General features: G+C 34.8%; 1 pseudogene; it reads left to right on the top strand.

The window, feature by feature from the left end:
* Positions 1 to 1050: 1050 nt before the first annotated feature.
* LOC149533915 (uncharacterized) lies at positions 1051 to 3217 on the top strand (annotated as a pseudogene).
* The last annotated feature ends 18704 nt before the right edge of the window (positions 3218 to 21921 follow it).

Genomic DNA, 21921 nt, shown 5'->3' with positions numbered 1-21921 from the left:
AAACATCAAGGAACCAATTAATTGAGAAAAATCAAAGAAAATAAGAAGTTAAATATGAAAATCATCAAATGGGAATAAGAAAAGGTCAGCACTTTAGACCATTAATAAAGGATCGATCAAGAGGATTGTCCATTGAATCAGGAAATTCTGAAAAGTAACTAGCAATATACATATATACATGTATAAATTTAGCAAGTTTCTTGAGAATCATAAAAAGAGATTATTCAAGGAATTGATTACCAATTCATCTTGGATTCATAATTTTTTTTTAAAATTCTCTAGAAGATACAAGAGTCATGGTTCCCTCAATTAAGTAGCCCATGCCAAGTTGGTTTGCTTGTGGGCCATAGGGTCGAAGACTTGGATGGTTGTTCCACTCTAGGGCTAAGTTGTGGGTGACACTCTCTATGCATCCTACCATGCTTTCCCCTCAAATTTTTCTAAATGGTTGGCTGTAAGAAATATGTTATGAATAGATCCAACGCATTTAGGATACTCTTGTTTATAACAGGATTTACTTATGATCATAGTCCAATGTTTTCTTCCCTTGAAAAAATTACTTGTTCATAAGAAATTCCATTTTCAATAGCTATATTGATAAATTGCCTATCTGAAGATAATTTATTAGATGTAGATGCAGGTCAATCTTTACTAATCAGTATTAGTCCTTTTGTGCACTCTTCATCCTAATTGCTTAGATAATACTTGATGATTATATTTTGCTCATGCAGGGGACTACTGTTAATTGTTGTTTGATCTGGTCATGCCTTAAACTCTGAATTGTCCTTTAATGAGTACTGGTTGAGTACTAATTATTTATCACTTAGATTCACATCACTTGTATCCCTTTCAATGTTTAAACTTTAGATAGAACCCTCCTTTATTGGTGGGAGGGTCATTGCCTTCCATAAGGATTGTGAGTCACTACTTTTCATTATTACCTTATGAGTAATATATTATTCTCCAAATTGATCTTTGTATCCAAGTAGAACACCAAACTAGTAGAGATGAATGGATTTGTTAGTGTTGTAATACATAATGCAAATGAAAATGGAGAAGGTGACAACAATTCTTATGCACAGATACCCTTATCCACATGAACATTCACATCATGCTATGATTGCAGTTGTGGTTGGTTCTCTTTTCTTCATATCAGTTGATAACTTCCAAACTCTTATTCACAAGTTGGATAACAACAATATAATGTGGTGGTCTATATATGCATGTTTTTTTGGTTTTCTCTATTTCTTTTCCTCTCCTTTCCTGGGATGAACCATTTAGCCAAGCTACTCAAACTTCAATCAATGGTACTACAGAAATTTTCAAATATGAAATAAATTATTTTTTTTAAACCTTAAAATTTATAGGATAATATTTATATGGCTAAGTGACATTTTTGTCCAAATATTCCTTGCTTAAAAAAGTTCTGAACCAAGGAATGGATTTACACATTGCAGGTATGTGTTGTGGCTTTTAATTGCTAGCATGTATCATTTACCAAGCATGCAGTCAATGGGAGTTGACATCAAAATGAATGTGTCTCCATTTTTGACATTATTTGTATTGTCTATCTTGCCTCTTTTGGTTTTCCATATTACATTTCTTGGGCTGTGGTATATGGGCCTCATTGCATGCTTTGCAGGAAAGCGGCCTGAGATTCTTGCCATTCTGCAAAATAGTGTTGTAAGAGCTTTTTTTTTTTGAAACTAATCATATGTTAATTTGTTTGATATGATAGGTTTAGCATTGAAACCCAATCATTTCTTCTTATGATTAAGTTAATTTTTTTTGTTGTTGCCGCAGGTTTTAAGCACAACATGTTGTGTTTTTTACAGCTATTGTGGCAATAGAGCCCCAGCTAGAACAAAATCATTTGGAAGCAAAGATTTTGGTCTTATTGTGGATACATTTATAAAAAGGTGGCCACAAGTACATGAATTGAAGGAGCAGGTTTGCTCTAATTGGCTTGCATCTGTTGGATCTGCAAGTGACTACCCAATATTTTCCATATGGGTTTTTTATGGTTAGGTAAGTGGCTATCTATCTAAGAGTGACTTTCTTATCTCCAATCTAGGAATACACAATTTTTAATCATACTTTTTATTCAACAAACTGTGTTCCAAAGTAACAACTAATCTTTACAACTTAAGTATGTTTTGTAGTAAACAAATAAATTTGGATTGCTATTGTTTCTGGATTAGATCATGTGTGAGTTTTTGTATTTATAAATTCATAGATGGTCTAATCCAGAAAAAACAATGATTAAATTTATAGATTGTGGGAAATTTGATACCATTAAATAAAATTTGGTCAATGGGAGTATCTTTACTAACCATATGTTCCATTTGCAGTCAGCTGACATAATCTCACCTATGTTTTCTTTGTGGGCAACATTTATAGGATTATACATTGCAAATTATGTAGTTGAAAGGTCAATTGGGTATGTCACATTGAAAATTGTTTTACAAGGTTGATTGTTTTGAAATTATCATTTGTCACTTTATCTTGACTTTTGTGAAATTTCATTATTTTTGTTTCAATTTGTATTTTTAGATGGGCTTTGACACATCCTTAGTCAGCATCAGTTTCTGATATTCGGAAGGCATCTATAGCTCCAAATTTCTTAGACATGGTTCCCTGGTACTCAGGGTATGTACTTTGTTCCACTAATTCCAAGGTGTATTTTTACCACTGATGAAGCTTGTGTTAGTGATTCAAGATGACAAGAGTGTACCGTTTCAGGACATCGGCAGATTTGTTCAAGATAGCATTTGATCTTTTGGTATCTATAACATTGTTTCTTAGATGCTTTGATATGTGAATGATGCAAGCATGTCTACTCAATATATCAAAGTTTCTTAATCTGTAATCTTGTTATGTTATTCTCTTTCATTGTAGTAAGTAATTGTGATATTACTTGCCATGTTTTAAAATTTGTTGAGTCTTAATTTTTGTGATAATTTATAGTTGCTTTATTTGATTAGGCAACAATGACTAAGGCATAGAGTAATGACCCAAATGAAGGTTTTCTTTTTAATCATCTAAGTGCAAGAGAAGGACTATGGTTTGACTTCATGGCAGAAACTAGGGATGTGGCAATTCTACATATAGTGTTGCTCGATTGCTTGCTCAACCTTCCCTTCAAGTAAGCCAGAACAATATTGTTAAAGAACTTCCACATGGAGACTTGCTTCTTATTGGAGGAGATCTTGCGTGAGTTGATTCTCATTTTCACTTATGCTAGGATTAATCAGAGAAACAAAAATGAACTCTGCAAATGATTCAAAGTTTTGCTTGTCCAGTGATTTTTTCTATGGCAATTCTATACTTGAAGGATTCATATCTTGAAACCAATGATGAAAATGTGACATGGATTAGCTGATTGTTGCCTAGGCTGGTTCAGAGTAATTTGAATGGATTTTATTTGCAAAAGACTGAATAGTGTAGATTACATATATTTAATATTAATGAATTTGACTTTAATTCTAGAAAAGAATGGCGATGTTTTGCATGAGGGAATGAAACATGTGCTAGATATAGATTTAGTTGATAAATATGTGCTAGATATAGATTTAGTTGATAAATATCTTCACTAAAAATTGCATATTTTTGTTAATGTTCTAAGCTTAAATGAAGTAATATAGATACTTGAAGCAAAAAAGTTACTGGTTTTCATGTGTCAAGCTACACTGAATTTATGACATTTTCTTGAAGCTTCTTTTGATTACTACTTACAGTCATCAATTACTTTTTTAGCTAAAATGGTGAGCATTACCTTGTTACATTGAAACAATTCAATAGGAGATCAATGCAAATATGAGGGGCATACTTGTTGATTGGCTTGTTGAGGTTTGTTGCTTATTGCATTTCTTCATGCTATCTGTATATTTATTTTTCCCTATTGTAGTTGCACAATTAATCTGTATAATCAATTCAAAATTAGATTGTTGTAATAGGTTGCCGAGGAGTACAAGCTTGTGCCAGATACACTTTACTTGCATGCTTGTTGCCTCGTGTGTACTTCTTGCCTACTGTAACATTTTTTTTCTTTTCTTTTCTTTGGTCAATTTTTAACTACTGCTTTGATGTCACTTTCAGGAAGTATGAAGAAATTTGTGCTCCACATGTGGAAGAATTTTGTTACATTATAGATAATAGTTACACAAGGGAGGAGGTACAATTTTCCTTTTGTATTGCAAGATGATTTGTCACATCTCTCTTGGATGGTATTCTTAAAATGGGAATTATCCTTGATCTTCATAATCCTATGCTAGAACATTACACAGGCTATAAAGTATCAGAGATGAAGGATTGTATTCATGCATTGCATAATTTACAACTAAATAGCAAAGGGTGTGCATTGACTGCAGTTAGGGAGAAGTATTGCCAACACAAGGTATCTGAATATCTTCTAGCATTTAAAATTCTAAATTTATCACCCCCATAGTCAATAATTTCCAACATCTTTCTTTTGTATTTATAGTTCAAATGTGTGGCAAACTTTTCTTTTGTACTATGATTCGACAGGCTTCTATAGCGAAAAATCAAAAGAGAAATAACAGTATTTTATGCATTGTAAGTCAAGATCCAGTGCACAATCTCATCAGAGAGTTGATAACATTGAAAAGAATTAGTGAACAGGTCAACTCCCATTGATACCCCCACCACCAAGACTTTAAAATATTGATACTCATGGCTAGAAAACTAAGCAGACAATGGATTTCCTTACTGGTGATGCTTACGAGTCACCAACTATTGCATCTCCACAATTAGCTAGCATAGTCAATGATAAATACACACATTCACCACTAGTATCTCTTTCTCAGAAAACTTCTCCATATCCTTTGAATTCACAATCAAATTCTCCATATCAAAATGGAGGTTACTCTTCAGGGATGTCATCAACAGAATAGAATGAATACCAAAAGTTTCCACACCATGGCCCAGAGTCATATTTTGAAAAATCTAGCCATGGTTTGTAATGGTCAAATGCAGCAAGGTAGTCTCTTAGTCCACAACAATTAGTTCTGTTATATGGGCCACAATCATAGAATTCAAAGGCATCAACAAAAAAGACTTCTGAAAGCCTTCCTCTCGATCCTTGGGAAGTGAAGCAATCAAAAAATACATCACAAGGTCTAGATAATCTGCAAGGACCTCCCATATATGATAGCAATATTATATCAGTTATTTGCCCCTCCTCTAGCAAAGTACAATTAGAGACAACCATTTTTTCAGCAGCAACAAGCTTTGGGTTTTGGGCAGTCTACACATGGTTACAGTGAATCAACACATGATGAGTTGATATCAAGGACACAAAACATCTCCATTCATGATGGAAATTACAATGATGCATATCCACAACAATCTTTAACTTCTAGCAAACAAGTTAAACTTGAAGATAAGTTGTTTGAAGACCTGGTTGACTTTGCCAAGGCAAAAAGTAAAGCTTCACCCAGTAAAAGCGAAAGTTTTTTAAAATTAGAGGTTGTTCTCTAGGATGGTTTGTACTACATATCTTCAAGTAGCTTGCTACAAGTGACGGTTTAGGTGTAGTATTAGTTTTATTGAAGCCATTATATAGTCTTTTGTTCAATTGAGGTTTAGTACTCATTATGTGCTATATTATTCCTAGTGCACTACAATTTAATTTATTTTTTGTTACTTTTATTTTCTGATATGAAATTCCTTTTGAAGATTTGTATATTGAAACAAACTTATGTTCTTACCTACAAGGTAAATGATTTTAGTAACAGTACCAAAAGATCCATATATATATATATTGCAATGTATTGCTAAAGCTTGTTGTATTTCAGATCTCAAGTAGTGTGTGAGCATTATCTTTTCTTATCATAGTACTTGTGGGAAGTAATTGCCTATGTGGCCTTGCACTATTCTCTAGTTCACAATTTGATTGTGGCATTTTGTTCAAAACAAAGCTTTATAATTACAAATCTAGGATATTTTAATAGATTATTTACTTGTTTGAGGGGATAAAAACCATTTTTTTGCCCTAAAATAAGATAACTATGTATAGAAACTCAATCATTAAGACATCTAGTATGGACTTGAGCTATCTTGATGGAACTATTTCTGATAAGAGTAGGAAAGAATGATTACTGTTGATGTTTTTCAGGCATTCTATAAAACAGTTCACATGCCTTGCATATGATTTAACATTTTGCATGCATCCTGAACTCTCTCATCTAGCTGATGATTGATTACGGAGAGTGGTCTGAAACAATGATGCTAAAAAACACACACAATCAAATCCAAAATGAAATTGCATTACAAATGGATTGTGGAAATCTAATATTGTTAATTTTGCATGCATGTCTACTAGGACAATCACAACTTAAACATATATATGTTGAAGTTGTGATTGTCCTGGTAGACATGCATGCAAAATTAACAATATCAGATTTCAACAATCCATTTGTAATGCAATTTTGTTTTGGATTTGATTGTGTGTGTTTTTTAGCATCATTGTTTCAAACCACTCTCCATCATCAGCCAAATGAGAGAGTGCAACATGCATGCAAAATGTCATATCATATGCAAGGCATGTGAATTGTTTTATAGAATGCCTTAAAAAATTTGACACCCACGCATTGGTAGAAATTTCTACCTTCATTGGTCAAAATTTCTACCTTTATTGGTCAAAATTTTTGACCTTCATTGGTAGAAATTTTTACCTTCATTGGTCGAAATTTCTACCTTCATTGGTCAAAATTTTTGACCTTCATTGGTCGAAATTTCTAGCTTCATTGGTCAAAATTTCTACCTTTATTGGTTGAAAATTTCTCTCATCATTGGTCAAAATTTCTACCTTCATTGGTCAAAATTTTGACCAATTCTTGGAAGAACTTGCACCATGGCTATGGCAATTTTTCGACCAACGTATTGGTCAAAATTTTGACCAAAAAATTTTTGACCAATGGGTTGGTCGAATTTGGTCGAAGTTTGGTCAAAAATTGGGTCAAAATTTTGACCAATAATGGTTGAAAAATGGTCTCAAATGTACTAGTGAAGATTTTTCATGAATTTTTTATCATGAAATGTTTGAGGTCTTATAGATCTCTCCAAAAAGTACTAGGTTTTGGATACCCATCATAGACTTGGTAATTTAGATTTTCTCTATCTGCAAGAAGCTAAGATTTCTAGTTTCATTCTCTCTTCTAAATGCCACATCATTTGGTAGGATGGAGCTATGTTTTCCTCTTAGCACGAAGCTGGCCAAGGTGGTGTAGCTACTCTCTTTTCACCTCATCTTCATTTTGCTATTATTTCACGTGGTTTTGACCCCTCACATAGAATTATTTGGCTCTTTCTTTCCATTAACAATCATTCTTTTGGAGTCATTAATGTTTATGCTTCCAATGATGCTATAGAAAGATCCCAGATGTGGGGCTAGCTAGCTAACAACTTGCCTCCAGCTACTTGGGTTATGTGTGGTGACTTCAAAATGGTTGAAGTGGCCTCTGACAAATATGACATTCTATCCTTTCGCTTGATAGATATGGAAAGGGAAGTCTAGTACTACATGTGCAATAAATTGGGCCTTTTTCATCCCAATATCAACCACCACCAGGATAGTGGGGTTTGGCACACTTGGTCCAACATTCGAGCTAGCTTTGACCATATTTTAAAGTGTCTCAATCATGTGATGACTGCTACATAGTCTTTTTTATCTTTATTTGAGGATCAAGGTTTACTTGGCATTCCCCTATCAGATGTGACATTATCTTACCACTATCCCATTTATTTTGTCATTTCATGGCAAATAGCTATCCTAAAAGTTGCCAACTCTTTGTTCTTCCTCAATATGTCTATGCCAATTGATGCTTCCACCATTGCACATATCCTATGTGTCTATGATTTGGAGCCACATTCGTATTCTTAAAAGGGATGGATTCAATGGTGGAATGATGTCATTTCTAGAACTACTCATTTTTTGTGCATCTATGGGTGCCAATTGGCAGTTTTCAGAAAGTGGTCATTTAAAGCCAACATTTTGCACTCAAAAAAGCCTATGAGGCTCTCACCCTTAATCCATTTGATGTAGATTTGTTAATTAAATTGGCCAAACATTTCCATGAAAAACAAGTTGCTGTTAGCTATGCCACTCAAGGAGCCCAAATTAAAGCCCATCTCCACTAGTTGGAGGTTGGCGATAAAGTGTCGAAGGAGTTCTTTACGGCTCTTCATGCTCGTTATACCAATATTGGGATTAAAAAGATCAAACAAGGCACTACTATTATTTCTAGTCTCCCTGACATCCTCCAAGCATTTATTCATTACTATGAGACCATTTTTGTTTCGTAGGGAAATTCGGTTGCTCAGGAGGAAGCTCTCCGAAAGTGTATTTATGTTACTCCAAACCACCTAGTAGTTGAGCAACATGCTTTCTATGAGAAACTTCTTTCCCTTCAAGACCTTAAAGAGGTGTTCTACTCCATGGTTGATGACAAATCCCCTAGGTGTGATGGGTTTCCCTGTGAATTTTAAAAACACCTCTAGGAGCATATAGGTTCTAATCTACACAAAGTTTATCTTGAAGCCTATCATTCTAAAAGCTTAGGAGCCATTACAAATAAAGGAAATATCAAGTTCATACTTAAAGCCAATGATCCAGAGGACATCTATAATTTGAGGCCCATTACACTTCTAAATGTGTCTTATACGATTATTGGTAATGCACTTTTTCTCAAAATCTGGCACATGTTGCCTTTAATTGTGTGCCCTAAGAAAACTAACTTTATTAAGTCTAGATATATTCTTGACAACATTATTGCTATCTAGGAAGGCATGGAGTGGGCTCACAAGTCCAACCAGAAGGCCATCTTTCTTAAGATTGATTTTGCTAAAGCCTATGATCGCATTGAATGGCCTTTTATTTTGGCTATGCTCCAAGCTCTCGGTTTTGGTCCCAATTTTATACAGTCCATGGAGATGCTCTTTGGTGATGCTAATGCTTTCATTACCATCAACAATTTGCAATTAGACACTTTTGGCATTTTTCATTCAATCAGGGAAGGTTTCCTTTGGCTCTAGCACTTTATGTCCTTGTTGTTGAAGGTTTTGGCTATCTACTAGCTCATTCTATGTCTTCTAGACTGGTTTATGGCATTTCCTTGCCCAAATCATCTTCCCAGTTAGTCAATGGTCACTTTGTGGATGATTCCTTTCTCACTCTTTTAGACGACGAAGAAAACATCAACATTGCTTTAAGTTGTCTAGACACATTTTGTCAAGCCTTTGGATCTGCCATTCAATGGCATAAAATGCTTTGCTCCTGTCAGTCATTCTTGGTAGCTCAACCTTGGCTCAGCCAATTTGAATGGAAATGGGTAATGCATGGGAAGATTTTTCACTTTCCTTGCATTCCTTTTTCTTTCCAAGCTTTGCCTATTGAACTTTAGAATGTTGTGCTCACCAAAATTACCAAGAAGCTTGATTATTGGATTACGAAACTACTCTCCCTTGTTGGCAAATTCTAGAATTGCTCAAAGGTTCTTGCGGCTACTCATGTTTATTATTCTTCTTGTTGGGCTCCCTCCAAAGCCTCTTATCTAATATTGGAAAGATTGATTAGGGATTTTCTCTGGACTTCTGGTTCTGATCATCATGGGTTTCATAGAGTTAACAAGGATTTTTGTTTTCTCCCAAATGAATCTCGTGGTCTTGGCCTACTTTCCACATAGAAACAAGGTCCTGCTTTCAACACAGAAACAAGGCCTTGCACTTTGTGCTAAAGGGATTATTCATGCTATCACTGGTGATGAAGCCTAGAAGATTTTATGTTTGACATTGCATATCTTCTGGATTTCTTGTCAATAGGCCTACTTAGAAAGGGATTGGTCTCTACACCCTTCTCACCATGCATGAGCTAGTGAACATACATGGCTCATATTTCATCAAGAGCATATGGAAAGCCTTGGAAGCTATTAAGCCTTGGCTTTGCTAGGCTAGTGAAGCTATTAAGCATCAGAACACCCAAGGACCTCTTCTTGAGGGTTTCCATGAGTTTTAGATCCTGGGAAGATATGCAAGTCTAGTACTGCCTTATCCATCTAGATTGGCATACTTTTGACCTATTTCTCTCTTTAATTCCAGTCCACCTAATTCATAAAGTGGGTATTCAGTCTGTTAAACCTTGGTGGCATGATTGGAAGTGGCATCTTGCCACTCCATTTTCCAATTATAAGCCATGTCTGGGATATAGATGACTTTTGCCCCATCTTTCGATGCTAGACATGCTCAACTAGAGATGGCATTTGCAATCTTCTCTTTCTCAATGGAGAAAAAACTTTGATACCATTTGAAGTGCTATAATAAAACCCAAGATTGCCCATTTTTCTTGGTTCCTTTCCTTGCAAGGTCTTCCTTAGGGCCTCGACTCAAGCATATTGGGGTTCTAGATCTCAGATGCCATTTTTTTGGACAACCAGAGTCTTTCTTGCATATCTTCTAGTTTTGTAGGCATGCCCAAAACTATCGGCACTAGATTGGCTTGAACCTTTATCTTGGCATATGATTCTGTAGGGTGATTCTCCCATAATCCCTCAGAAATTCACCTAGACTTGCCATACTTTTAGGATGGAAATTTTTTTTACTCTGTGGAAAGATAGGAATGCTATTCTTTTCACACATAGTTTTTTGGATATCAATATTGCCATGTACACTAAGGTGTGCATTTTTAATAATGTAATTATGCAGATTAAGGTGCAAGCTAACAAAGTTTCCCTTCAGGTAGCTCACCTATAGGAGTTGTTGAACCACTAGGGAAATGCCCCTTGCACTATTTCTAGAGTTCCTTCTAATGTCTTGGTGGATACCTTGATGCCTCATGGCCACTATCCATGGTTCCATTCCTCAGGATGCCACTCGAACACCTTACACTCCCAGGCTTCTCGCCACTGCTCTCCTAGTGGGGCTGATGGTGGATGGAGGTGTCACTCAGGTCCCCTACCCCATGGTGGCTCTAGTTGGTCCTTGGCTCCTCCTCCTGGTGTTTGTTAGGTGCCTTTTTGGAAATGGCCTTACCTAGATCTGGAAATTTCTCCTTCATGTCTAGAAATCAAAGATGCAGAGGCTATCACTAATCCTCCTGTTGCTGCTACTAAAGATGGCTAGACTATTCCTAGCCCAGCCCCAAACTTAGAGATGATTTGGGCTTCCATGATAGAGATGAACCACTACCCTTAGTTGGAATTGCTTTGGCCACCTCAGGTTGCCTTATATATATATATATATATATATATATATATATATATATATATATATATATATATATATATATATATATATATATATATATATATATATATATATATATATTTATGAATAGATTCTTACTCCAGCTGCAATCATGTGTTTGTATTTTGGCTGTGGCCATGTGAACTTATTCATGGGGTGATCTTGTATCCCTTGGCCCTTTTTTGTGAATTGTATTCTTAGTATATTTTTATTAATACAAAAGGACTATTCATCAAAAAATTAAAGGTGTCTGTGTTCTAACCAATGGGCAACCTAAAAAACTCAGCATTAGAAGTTGCAATTTGTGGGCACATGGATGCAGAGGTCGAAATAGATATATTCATGGAGAAATGTGAGGATGGAACCAATGCAAATGATGTATATTCGCTATGTAGCATCATTATAGTGGTGAAGGTGTTGTTCCAAGGATTGGGCAAATATTTGAATAGAGATGGGCTAAAGAAGACTCCCCTATGCATTGCCAAGGCTTTTAGGGATTGTACTCAAGGTGCCTCTTCATCACTACATATGTTTGCTCATTTTTTCTAATGTTGTTAATTTACAGATTTAGTCAACATTGGACCAGTTAACTGATTTGATGTGACTTTTGTGTCAATTTCTATATGATTTTTTAAAAACAAGAGTATTTCAAAGCAATATTATGCTCTCTCCCAATTAGTTTTATTGGAAGGACTATTTAGTGAAATTTTTATATATATATATTTTTGGATTCAAATGCTGGTTAGAAGTTCTAGCCACACAACATGAAGAATAGGTTGTGGGAGGGGCATATAACAGAAGTCTTAGCTCCTCTAATTCAATACATTTTTCTTTTACTTGGTTGGGCCATGCATTTAGCAAGATTTCATTTTACCATTTTACCATTTTATTATCTCATTTTACCATGTTGGACCAATGCATTTAACAAGATTTCATCTTGGATCTTTGTGTTCCAATCAATTAAAAAAAAATTGATCCTTGGCTCTTTGTGTCCCCAAACAACTTAGGGTTATTTAAGTTTCATTTCCTCTCTCTCTCTCTCTCTCTCTCTCTCTCTCTCTCTCTCTCTCTCTCTCTCTCTCTCTCTCTCTCTCTATCCAAAATAGGAAAATCAAATTTATTTGCATATTTCATGATCAAGCTTGAGAATAATCCTTAAAAAAAGTATTCACCTATATTCCCTATCCATAAAGGGAAAGTGCCAAGTCTAAAGGAAGAGTATTTATAGCTTTCTTGCTCACATTTAAGGAGAGTTGCACTTAAGAGTAACAATGTTTTGGACCTGACTTTGATAGTATTATCTCTTCATTATTTTTAATGTTGTTCCATGCCAAGCTCTAAAGATGAGATGTTTCTAATGGTCATTTGCCCAAAATGTTTATGTTTTTAGCTCAAATATCCATTGGTAGCTCCATCCATATTACATTAAGAAAAGATCATGAGATGGGCATATAAAATGAACTATTGCCTCTTTTCTTCAATTTCTACTCTTCAGCTTGGGCCCCTCTACACTCATGCATCACCAAATCTAATCTACCTATAGGTAGGCCCTCCCTAAAAAAGATATTCTACCCAGTAGTCAAGCACAGATAATTGCAAGGTTACAAGTGGTCTCAAATATTTGGCCTTCATGTGGGCCACCATCATTGTCCTCAGAGGCTTCACGATCAAAGAAAGTGAAGATTTCTAGCTATTCATAGTTCTATTCATAATTGAATGCACCTAAATCTATTGCCATAGATATGAGATCAAATAGTGGCACAAGACCACCCTAACAATGGTAGAAATTTTTGAAATCTATCAGTTATCCTTTGAGCCAACCACCCACCTACCTGTTTGACACATTAAACTTAGTTGGTGAGTTTGAATCCAAAAAAGAGAGGGAAAATTTTTGTGACAAGTAAAAAGGCCAAATATGCTCATTTATTCAGCAACAATTAGAGAAAGTAGAAGTGAGACTGATAAAGAATATCAAAGCAGAGAAGAGTGCATTTAGAGAATAGAAGAAACAAGAAAAACATCAGAGTTACAACTACATACGATCAGTTCTTTTGTTCTCTATAAGTTCATTTTATTTGTCTTGTGAAGCAATGATTGCTCTAGATGTTATTGTATGCAACCTTGTAGTGTTGTAGGTTTAGATTTCAATTAAAAGTTGTAAGTTAAAGTATTTTGATTCTAGTTGAAGCCATTTGCTCCCAGATTTCTAATAGTTGAATCATTTTATGAATAGAAAGAAAGAAAGCAAGCATATTAGTCGATATAATCTTTTGGTTCATTGTTGTCTCCCTTCTTTTTATTCAATATTGTGCTAAGTATTTGTGCAAATATTTATTATTACCTCTATGTTTTAATGGTGGAAAAGACAAAACAACAAATCTATGACTAATTCACTTAGTTCCTTTATTAACTGAGCTCTACTTGTGCTAACCTGGTCAATATATGTTTGTGTTGTGTCTACCAAGTTACAGTTGAGTCCACCAAGTCCCTTCCTTGTGCCTACCAAGCTCACTTAGTTCCTTTTTTAACTGAGTTCACTTGGTATAGTGTTATCCATGCCAATTTTCATTGAGCTCTTTCCATTGTAGATCAAGTCACTTAGGTCCCATTGTTGCAGACCAACTCAGCATTGCCTATCATTTGACTACTTAAGGTTTCCAGTAACTTGGCACTAACTGTGCCCTTTGATTGCCAAGCAAAAATTTTTGTGAATTTTTCACATGGTATAAGAGCTTTGAGGCATTACATCCTTTTGATTTTGGGTATTTATTTTTTGGTTATTTGACATTGCAGGAGATGTAGGAAAGACATGGCAACAATCACCATCATTTAATGGATAGAATAATGACACTTGGGAAAATAAAATGACAACCATCATAGTTTCTAATGATTTTTGGGAGTTTTTGATGAATGATTTTAATGATATAACCAACCCAACATAGTATGGTACCCTCACCAACCCTTAGAAGACTTAGCTAAAGGATAGAGAAGAAAGGATGCAAAAGCCCTGAGTCTAATTAAGGTAGCCATGATAGAGACAATCTTCACTAAGATAGCAACAGCTAATTATTCAAAGGAAGCATGATAAAGTATGAGTAGTGAAGCCATAGATGATTAGAAGGGAGTTTTAGAACCTTCAAATGAAGGATAATGAACCTATTGTAGAATTTAGCTCAAGAATCTCTACTTTGATAAACCAACTCAAATCAAATGGAGAAGAGTACGAATAGTAAAGGATTGTGGAGAAGATATTGAGTAGTTTACCTAAAAAATATGTCAATCTTATGATGACCATTGAGAAAGGAAAGGACCTCACCACATTGATAATGGATGAGTTGATGGGAACTCTTCAAACCCATGAGCATTGGATTAGTAGGTCAACTACATCTTCCAAAAAGCAAGCCTTCAAGGCTCAAGAAAATTCAAGTGGTAGTTCTGGGAGAGAAAGAAATGTCTTTGGTAGGGGCTTAATAAGTGAAGGACATAGAAGAAATGGTCAAAATAATGCTAGTGTAGAAATTCCAGGATGAGTAAGCAATCAAAAGGGAGTAAGCAGCTTTCAAAATAGCTCTAGATGAGGTAAGAAGAATTACAACTACAATAAGAGCAATGTAGAATGCTATGACTATCAAAAGTTTTGGCATTATGAAAGTGAATGCTAGAAGAAGCTAGGTGATCAATCAAGACAGAATGTAAATGTGGCTAATGTGAACATAGGAAATGCAAACAATCCAACAACCTTCATAAAGGGTGCTTTTGGCATGATTGTTTATTGATTTGCGGTGTGGTTTCAATTTCTGTGAACATTAATTAATACCATAAAAAGACAAAAAGGGTTGATTTGGTGAGATGTAGCAAATAATCTACTAATGATCAAAATGATAGGTTAATGAATTCCCACACAAGATATAGCTAGCAATAGCCATTTATAGATGGAAAGAGAACACTCACAGAAGTTGTCAAGAGTGGTTTTTTGTTTTTTAGAAAATAGTGCAGTTTATGATGTTTATGCAATGCCTTTTCATTTTATTTTGTGAGGTTCTATAATTTATATCTAGAAAAATTAGAACCTATAACAAGGTTATGTCTCATGATGAATTAATGGTTGATATGGGTGATAGTATAGGAAATATTGATCGAATTGAACTAGTGGGTGTGGAAGATAGAATTTGTAGTAGTGAAGTGGCAATGGTGTACTTGCAGTAAGGTAGCCTTTTACAGTATATGGAGGGTATGGTGAAGCATGATGAGGTGATATCGATGTACTTCTTTTAGACCTCAAATGATAGGAAGGTGACTATCAATGGCATGAGCTTTGATATTTCAGAAGGAACCATTTTGAGGGCTAGTGATTTTTCAAAGGAAGGAAAGAATCGATGGACACGAGCTAATGTTAATGAGGAAGATAGCTTATGAAAATTCTTCAAAGGCAAGGAGGAACCTAAGAGGATATATGGAGGGTTTGCCCAGGCTTCCCTTCCTAAGCCCTGGGACATTATCTATTATGCTATCATGTGGTACATCACCTTGGAGGACCATTTCCAAGTACTATACTACTACCATTTCACCATCCTAAATCATTTCAACAATCTAGACCACATCTCCTTCCCATTTTTGGTATTGCATTCACTAGAGGATGGTATTCTTAAGGCTAGGAAGAAACACAAGGGAAAAATCTTCTACTTCATCAACCAAGGGATGATGAATAAACTTTATAACTAACATCATTCCCTAAATCCGCTACTTTTGATTGGCCCTCTTGCCTTTGTCACCCCCAAAGACTCCCTTGAACCTCACCTTGGCCCTAGCCATAAGAAGTTCAAGAAAACTCCTACCCTTGGTGTCAAAATCAACCCAAAGGTTGAAATAAGCTTGATTGAGTTGGATTCAAACACTAGGTAGGGTAAGCAAAGTGTTAGGAGGTCCAACAAATGCCTTGAGATGGAAAAATTCTAGTCTCCCCATTGCATGATTCCATCTCTGACTCCTCCAAAAGTGATGCCAAACTTGCTAAAAAGAAGAGAATGATCATGATAAAAAATGTACCCCAAGCCCTATAAGTCCCTCCCATGTCTCTAATATCCCCAAGGCTATGTTGACTAGCAGTGGGGGGGGATGATATTACCTCCCTCTAAAAAAAAACTCCCAAAGTTGGTCTAAAGAAGGGCAAGCATAGCCATAGCAAGGTGAGAATGGAAAGGCTGGAGAATTCCATAACGGACTTGGCTAACAACCAAATTGCTATCTACCAAAGGTTCAAAACCTTGGTGGAGTTTTCCACCAAGTTCATGCACTCCACAACCACCACCATTTATTTATTACAAATGAACAAATAGTAGGAGGACTTGGGAAAATTCATTACAACCAATCGATCCATCTATGGGCTTCTAGTTGAGGATGTGTTACAAACTATCCTAGATGAACTGGTTAAAGTGAAAGGTGAAGACAAGGATAAGGATGTGTCTGAGAAGGAAGATAGCCATGGGCTTGAAAAGGGAAACTAGCTATTTGTCAATTTTACTTTCCTTTGTGTGTTTATGATTATGCCTATGAACTTGGTAACCCACAAGGTCTTTATGTTCATGTCATTTAAGGTGACTTATAAGAATAGTTGTTTTAAGGGTTGTTTTATTTTAAAGTCTATTATGTGTATTATCTTAAAGACTGGTAGTACTATTAAGTTGACTATGAACATATATTGTATTTTAAAGTTTAAAGGTGGTATTAGTTAGTTAATTGGGAGGTTATCTCTAGTTGTTTATTGAGCCCTTTTGTACTTCTGGGCCAACCCTTGTCTTGTTGACTATTGTCAATTACTTCCAAAACATTGTTAAAGAAGGCAGTCCTGAGGTATGGTACTTAGATAGTGGCTACAGTAACCACATGAGTGGTAATGAAAGTTTATTTTCTTTCATTGATAGAAATTTCAAGTCTAAGATTAAGATGAGAAATTATGGAATCATTCCCGTTGTGGGTAAAGGATCTATCATGGTCTGCACCAAGCAAGGTGAGAAGGAGATATAATATATATATTTTTCCTTGATTATGAACCATAATTTGATGTGTTGGACAACTAATTCAAAAAGGTTATGTGGAACTGATGAAAAATGGAAAGTCTATCATTCATAAAAAAAATGGGAGTAAGAGAATACTTGCAGTAGTTCAAATGACAAAAAGTCATATGTTCCCCTTGAAGATAGAGACATGTTTCTCTTCTCAAGTCATTGTTTCACCTCCCAAGCATGCATTTACAATAGTACATCAACAATAAGCTTTTAGGGGTATGATTGAAGACTTGTCCAAGTAATGGAATCTCATGTATGGACATCTCGGCTTTGTTGGTTTAAATTTGTTGTCTAAGTAAAGAATGGTAGATGGTTTCTCAAGCATTGTAGATTCATGTAACAAGTGTTAGGCTTGTATTTTGGGTAAGAAACATAGACTTCCCTTTAATTCTGGAAATTCTAGAAGGGAAAGCACACCATTAGAATTGGTGCATTCTAATTTAGTTTTACCTATACAAACCAGTACTATTATGGGGAGTACTTATTTCATGACATTCATAAATGATTTCAATTGTAGGACATCGGTGTATTTTTTGTAAAGAAAATCTAAAGCGACTTGGCTAACAACAAAATTGCTATTTTTCAAATGTTGAAAACCATGGTGGAGTTTTCCACCAAGGTCATGCTCTCCACAGCCACCACCATTTAATTTTTGTAGATGAACAATGAGTAGGAGGACTTGGGAAAAGTCATTGCAACCACTTGATCCATCTACGGCTTCCTGATTGAGGATGTGTTAAAGGTTATCCTAGACAAACTGGTTAAAGTGAAAGGTGAAGATGAGGATAAGGATATGTTTGAGAAGGATTTTCTTTTGTGTGTTTATGATTATGTCTATGAACTTGGTACCCCACAAGGTCTTTATGTTTGTGTTTTTTAAGAGGACTTATAGCAGCAATTGTTTTAAGGGTTTTTTTATTTTATAGTCTATTATGTGTATTAGTTTAAAGACTACTAGTACTATTAAGCTAATTATGAACATATATTTCTTTTTGAAGTTTAAAGTTGGTATTGGTTAGTTGATTAGGAGGTTACCTCTAGTTGTTTATTCAGCCCTTTTGTACTTATGGGTCAACCCCTATCTTGTTGGCTACTATCAATTACTTTGAAAACATTGGTGAAGAAGGCAGTCCTAAGGTATGGTACTTGGATAGTGGCTGCAATAACCACACGAGTGGTAATGAAAGTTTGTTTTCTTTCATTGATAGAAATTTCAAGTCTAAAATTAAGATGGGAAATAATGGAACCAGTCCCATTGTGGGTGAAGGATCTATCATGGTCTACACCAAGGAAGGTGAGAAGGAGATACAAGATGTATATTTTTTGCCAATTATGAAGCACAATTTGATGCATTGGACAACTCATTCAAAATGGTTATAAGGTACTGATGGAAAATGACAAGTTTCATTTGTCAAAAGGATGGGAGTAAGAGAATACTTATAGTAGACCAAATGATAAAGAATCAGATGTTCCCCTTGAAGATAGAGACACGTTTCTCTTATCAAGTCATTGTTGCACCTCCCAAGTATGCATTTACAATAGTACATCAACAATAAGCTTTTAAGGGTATGATTGAAGACCCATCCAAGCTATGGAATCTCATGTATGGGTATGTGTAGGATCATGGTGTGCCAAAAAGTGGCGATGTGAAAAAAAAAGAGTTTGAAGATGCCTAAAAGCGCTTTGACTTTTTTTCACCTATCCAGGAACCAAACTGGAAGGTAAGGCCGAGCCTTATCGGATATCTGATTTTAAATCGAATATCCAACATGTGACCGAATATCTGATAATTAGAGTAATAATATTATACCAGTATAATTATTATTATTTAATATTATTATAATTATTATTATTATTATCATATAATAGTATGATATATTATTTATTATTATTATTATTATTTAATATGATATATTATTTAATATTAATATTTACTACATGATATTATTATTATTTAATATAATATTATTATTATTATAATTATTATACTATAATAATATTATAATGTATCATATTATAATAATATAATATATATATATAAGATATAATATAATAATAAAAAGTAATATCTTATAATATAATATATAATAAAAAAGTATAATATATTATAAATTATAATAATATAATATAATAATATTATTATTATGTAATATAATATTTTATATTATAATATATAGTAAATTAATATAATATATATAAAATATTATATACAAAATGTAATATAATGTAATATATATTATATGTTATATGTTATATTATATATATTATACTCATTATATGTTAATTGGGCCATATTGAATATTCGATGTTATATCGAATATTTGATACCTATGCATTGGATTAAATAAAATCACAAACCCACGGGCCCTCATTTTACGTGAATTTGGGGCCAGTATTACCACCGTCGATCGGATATTAGATAGGAGATCGGATATCAGATATTTAGGTATGTTTTTTTTTTCTCCCAACTCATTTTTAACCTAAATTTAATAGATTTTAGGATATTTTGTTTGTTTTAGTTGAATCTAGGGTTTTTTTGACAAAAATGGTTAAAAATTAATTTTTTTTTAGATATATATTAGGTTTTGCAATTCAATAGGAATGGCTGATCAAAATGATGACACTGAGGCAGGGAATAATATTCCACGTAACCCACCACCAAACAATCCAGTATCCCCACAAAACCGTCCACCAAATGATCCTCTACCTCCTCAAAACCCTCCTTGAATTGAGGATTTGATAAATGAAAATCTCACCAAGTTGAGAGGTTTGCATAGAACATATAATAATGTACCTGCACTGGCTCCTATGTTATCCATGTTAAACACCATAGTGGATAACATTGAAACCCTTACGAACCAACAAAATGCCGCTCTTCATTGGCATGATGAAATGCACCAGATGTTTGATGATGGTTTGGATTATGATGAGGTCGCGGCCCTCAACATAACCAAAGATGATTTGGCTAGCCTTTTTGCTAACCCAAAAATGGGTATACCAGTTGACCCAAAAAAAACCAAACTATCGATTAAGTGGTGCACAAATGATGCCATACGTGAAAATTTTTGGGATTGTTGGTGGATGGTCTTTGATATCCCTCCACATGGAAATTTAGACATACCATTTTATTTTCTTAGAAAATTATATGCAGAATTTGTGTTGAAACTTAAAGTGAACTATTGGAGCATGAAGCCCAACATGGGCTTAGGACTACGAGCTCCTCAGGATAGACCCTCTTCCTAGTGGAAGAAACTTGGAACTTTTGTCAACCCCCCTAATATCTCCCCCCCTCCTCGAGTGCAACATCCAGATATTATGGCAGAGGCTAGCTCTGAGACCATCAGAGCCATTCATAGACTGAGTAGCCTAATGATATTCACGCTAGGTCAATCCTGCCTCCTCCTGTTGATGATGTTGGTGCCAGTTCATCATTGGCTAGCTCATCACACATTTGTGTGCCTCACACTTGCATTACATGCAAGAATATTTTCCTGGGTCCCATAGGTGATCTTCCTGAGTATCATTTTGTATTAGACGAGGATACACCAGATGCACGTGCAGAGGTTACAGACCGTGATGCGAGAGAGAAGGGGAATGCAAAGGCATGGAATCCTTCAGTGTCGGTACGTGTATACATTTTTTTGCTATGAAATATGTGATTTAAAGTTAATTTTTATAATAGAGTAATTTTTATTTTTAAGCCATATTCACTTTTACATGTATGTGATCTTCATTCATGTTTAGTTGATGGCCGAGGAGGAGCTCAGATAGATAGACGATGCTACACTCTCGGCCATTTCATTTGGCCTTGAGACATCTATGGTACATTATGTTGTGTTCACATTTTTTTTTTCTATTTGATATTGTAGCATATATGGTTTCTAATCTTTCTTTTATCTTGCAAATACAACCTTCCCTAGGGGGACAAAGTGTGGGGGGTGAGCCAACAGGCACTAACAAAGGAAAGGTAATTAGATGTTTTCTAATTGATTAAATATCGATGCATTCTTGTAAAATGTTTGTGTTAATCTCATTTAATTACATTATTTATTGTATATAGGGTGTGGCTACTAGCGATGAGCCTGTACAGATTCAGCATCCTAGATCATCAGTGATTTCCATTCGCACAGAAAGCCCCATTGTATGTATAAGTATCATTTATTTTTTATTTTTCTTATTGATGCAGAGGAAAGTATGATTGTTGTTCTGTACAATTTTTGTGATATTTTCCGTACCAATAATGATTCATGTCTTGCATATGGGTATGTGCAAGATCATGGTGTACCAAACTATGGCCTTAAGTGGCAGTGAAAAATCAACAAATCAGGTTTATGTCAACTTGACATATAATTTTGAAGTGGTTATGGACTTTATATCAAAAAGTTGTCAAAAAATAATTTGTAGAAAATTGAATGTAGTTTCTAAACTACTAGGCCTTATCAGGAGAAAAAAATAATTGATTGGTCAAAAGTTTGAATTTTAATGCAGTACTAAAAAAATTTCAGGGCGAAAATAAAAAGTAGGTGTATGTCTGACCACCTTAATCAAAATCAAATCATAATATATTTTTAATATAATTATAGATATGAAAACTAGA

This window comes from Cupressus sempervirens, chromosome 10 (assembly GCF_028749045.1).
Source record: "Cupressus sempervirens isolate cs-2001-9-10 chromosome 10, ASM2874904v1, whole genome shotgun sequence".
Classification (NCBI taxonomy): domain Eukaryota; kingdom Viridiplantae; phylum Streptophyta; class Pinopsida; order Cupressales; family Cupressaceae; genus Cupressus; species Cupressus sempervirens.
This window is presented reverse-complemented; position numbering and strand designations above follow the sequence as displayed.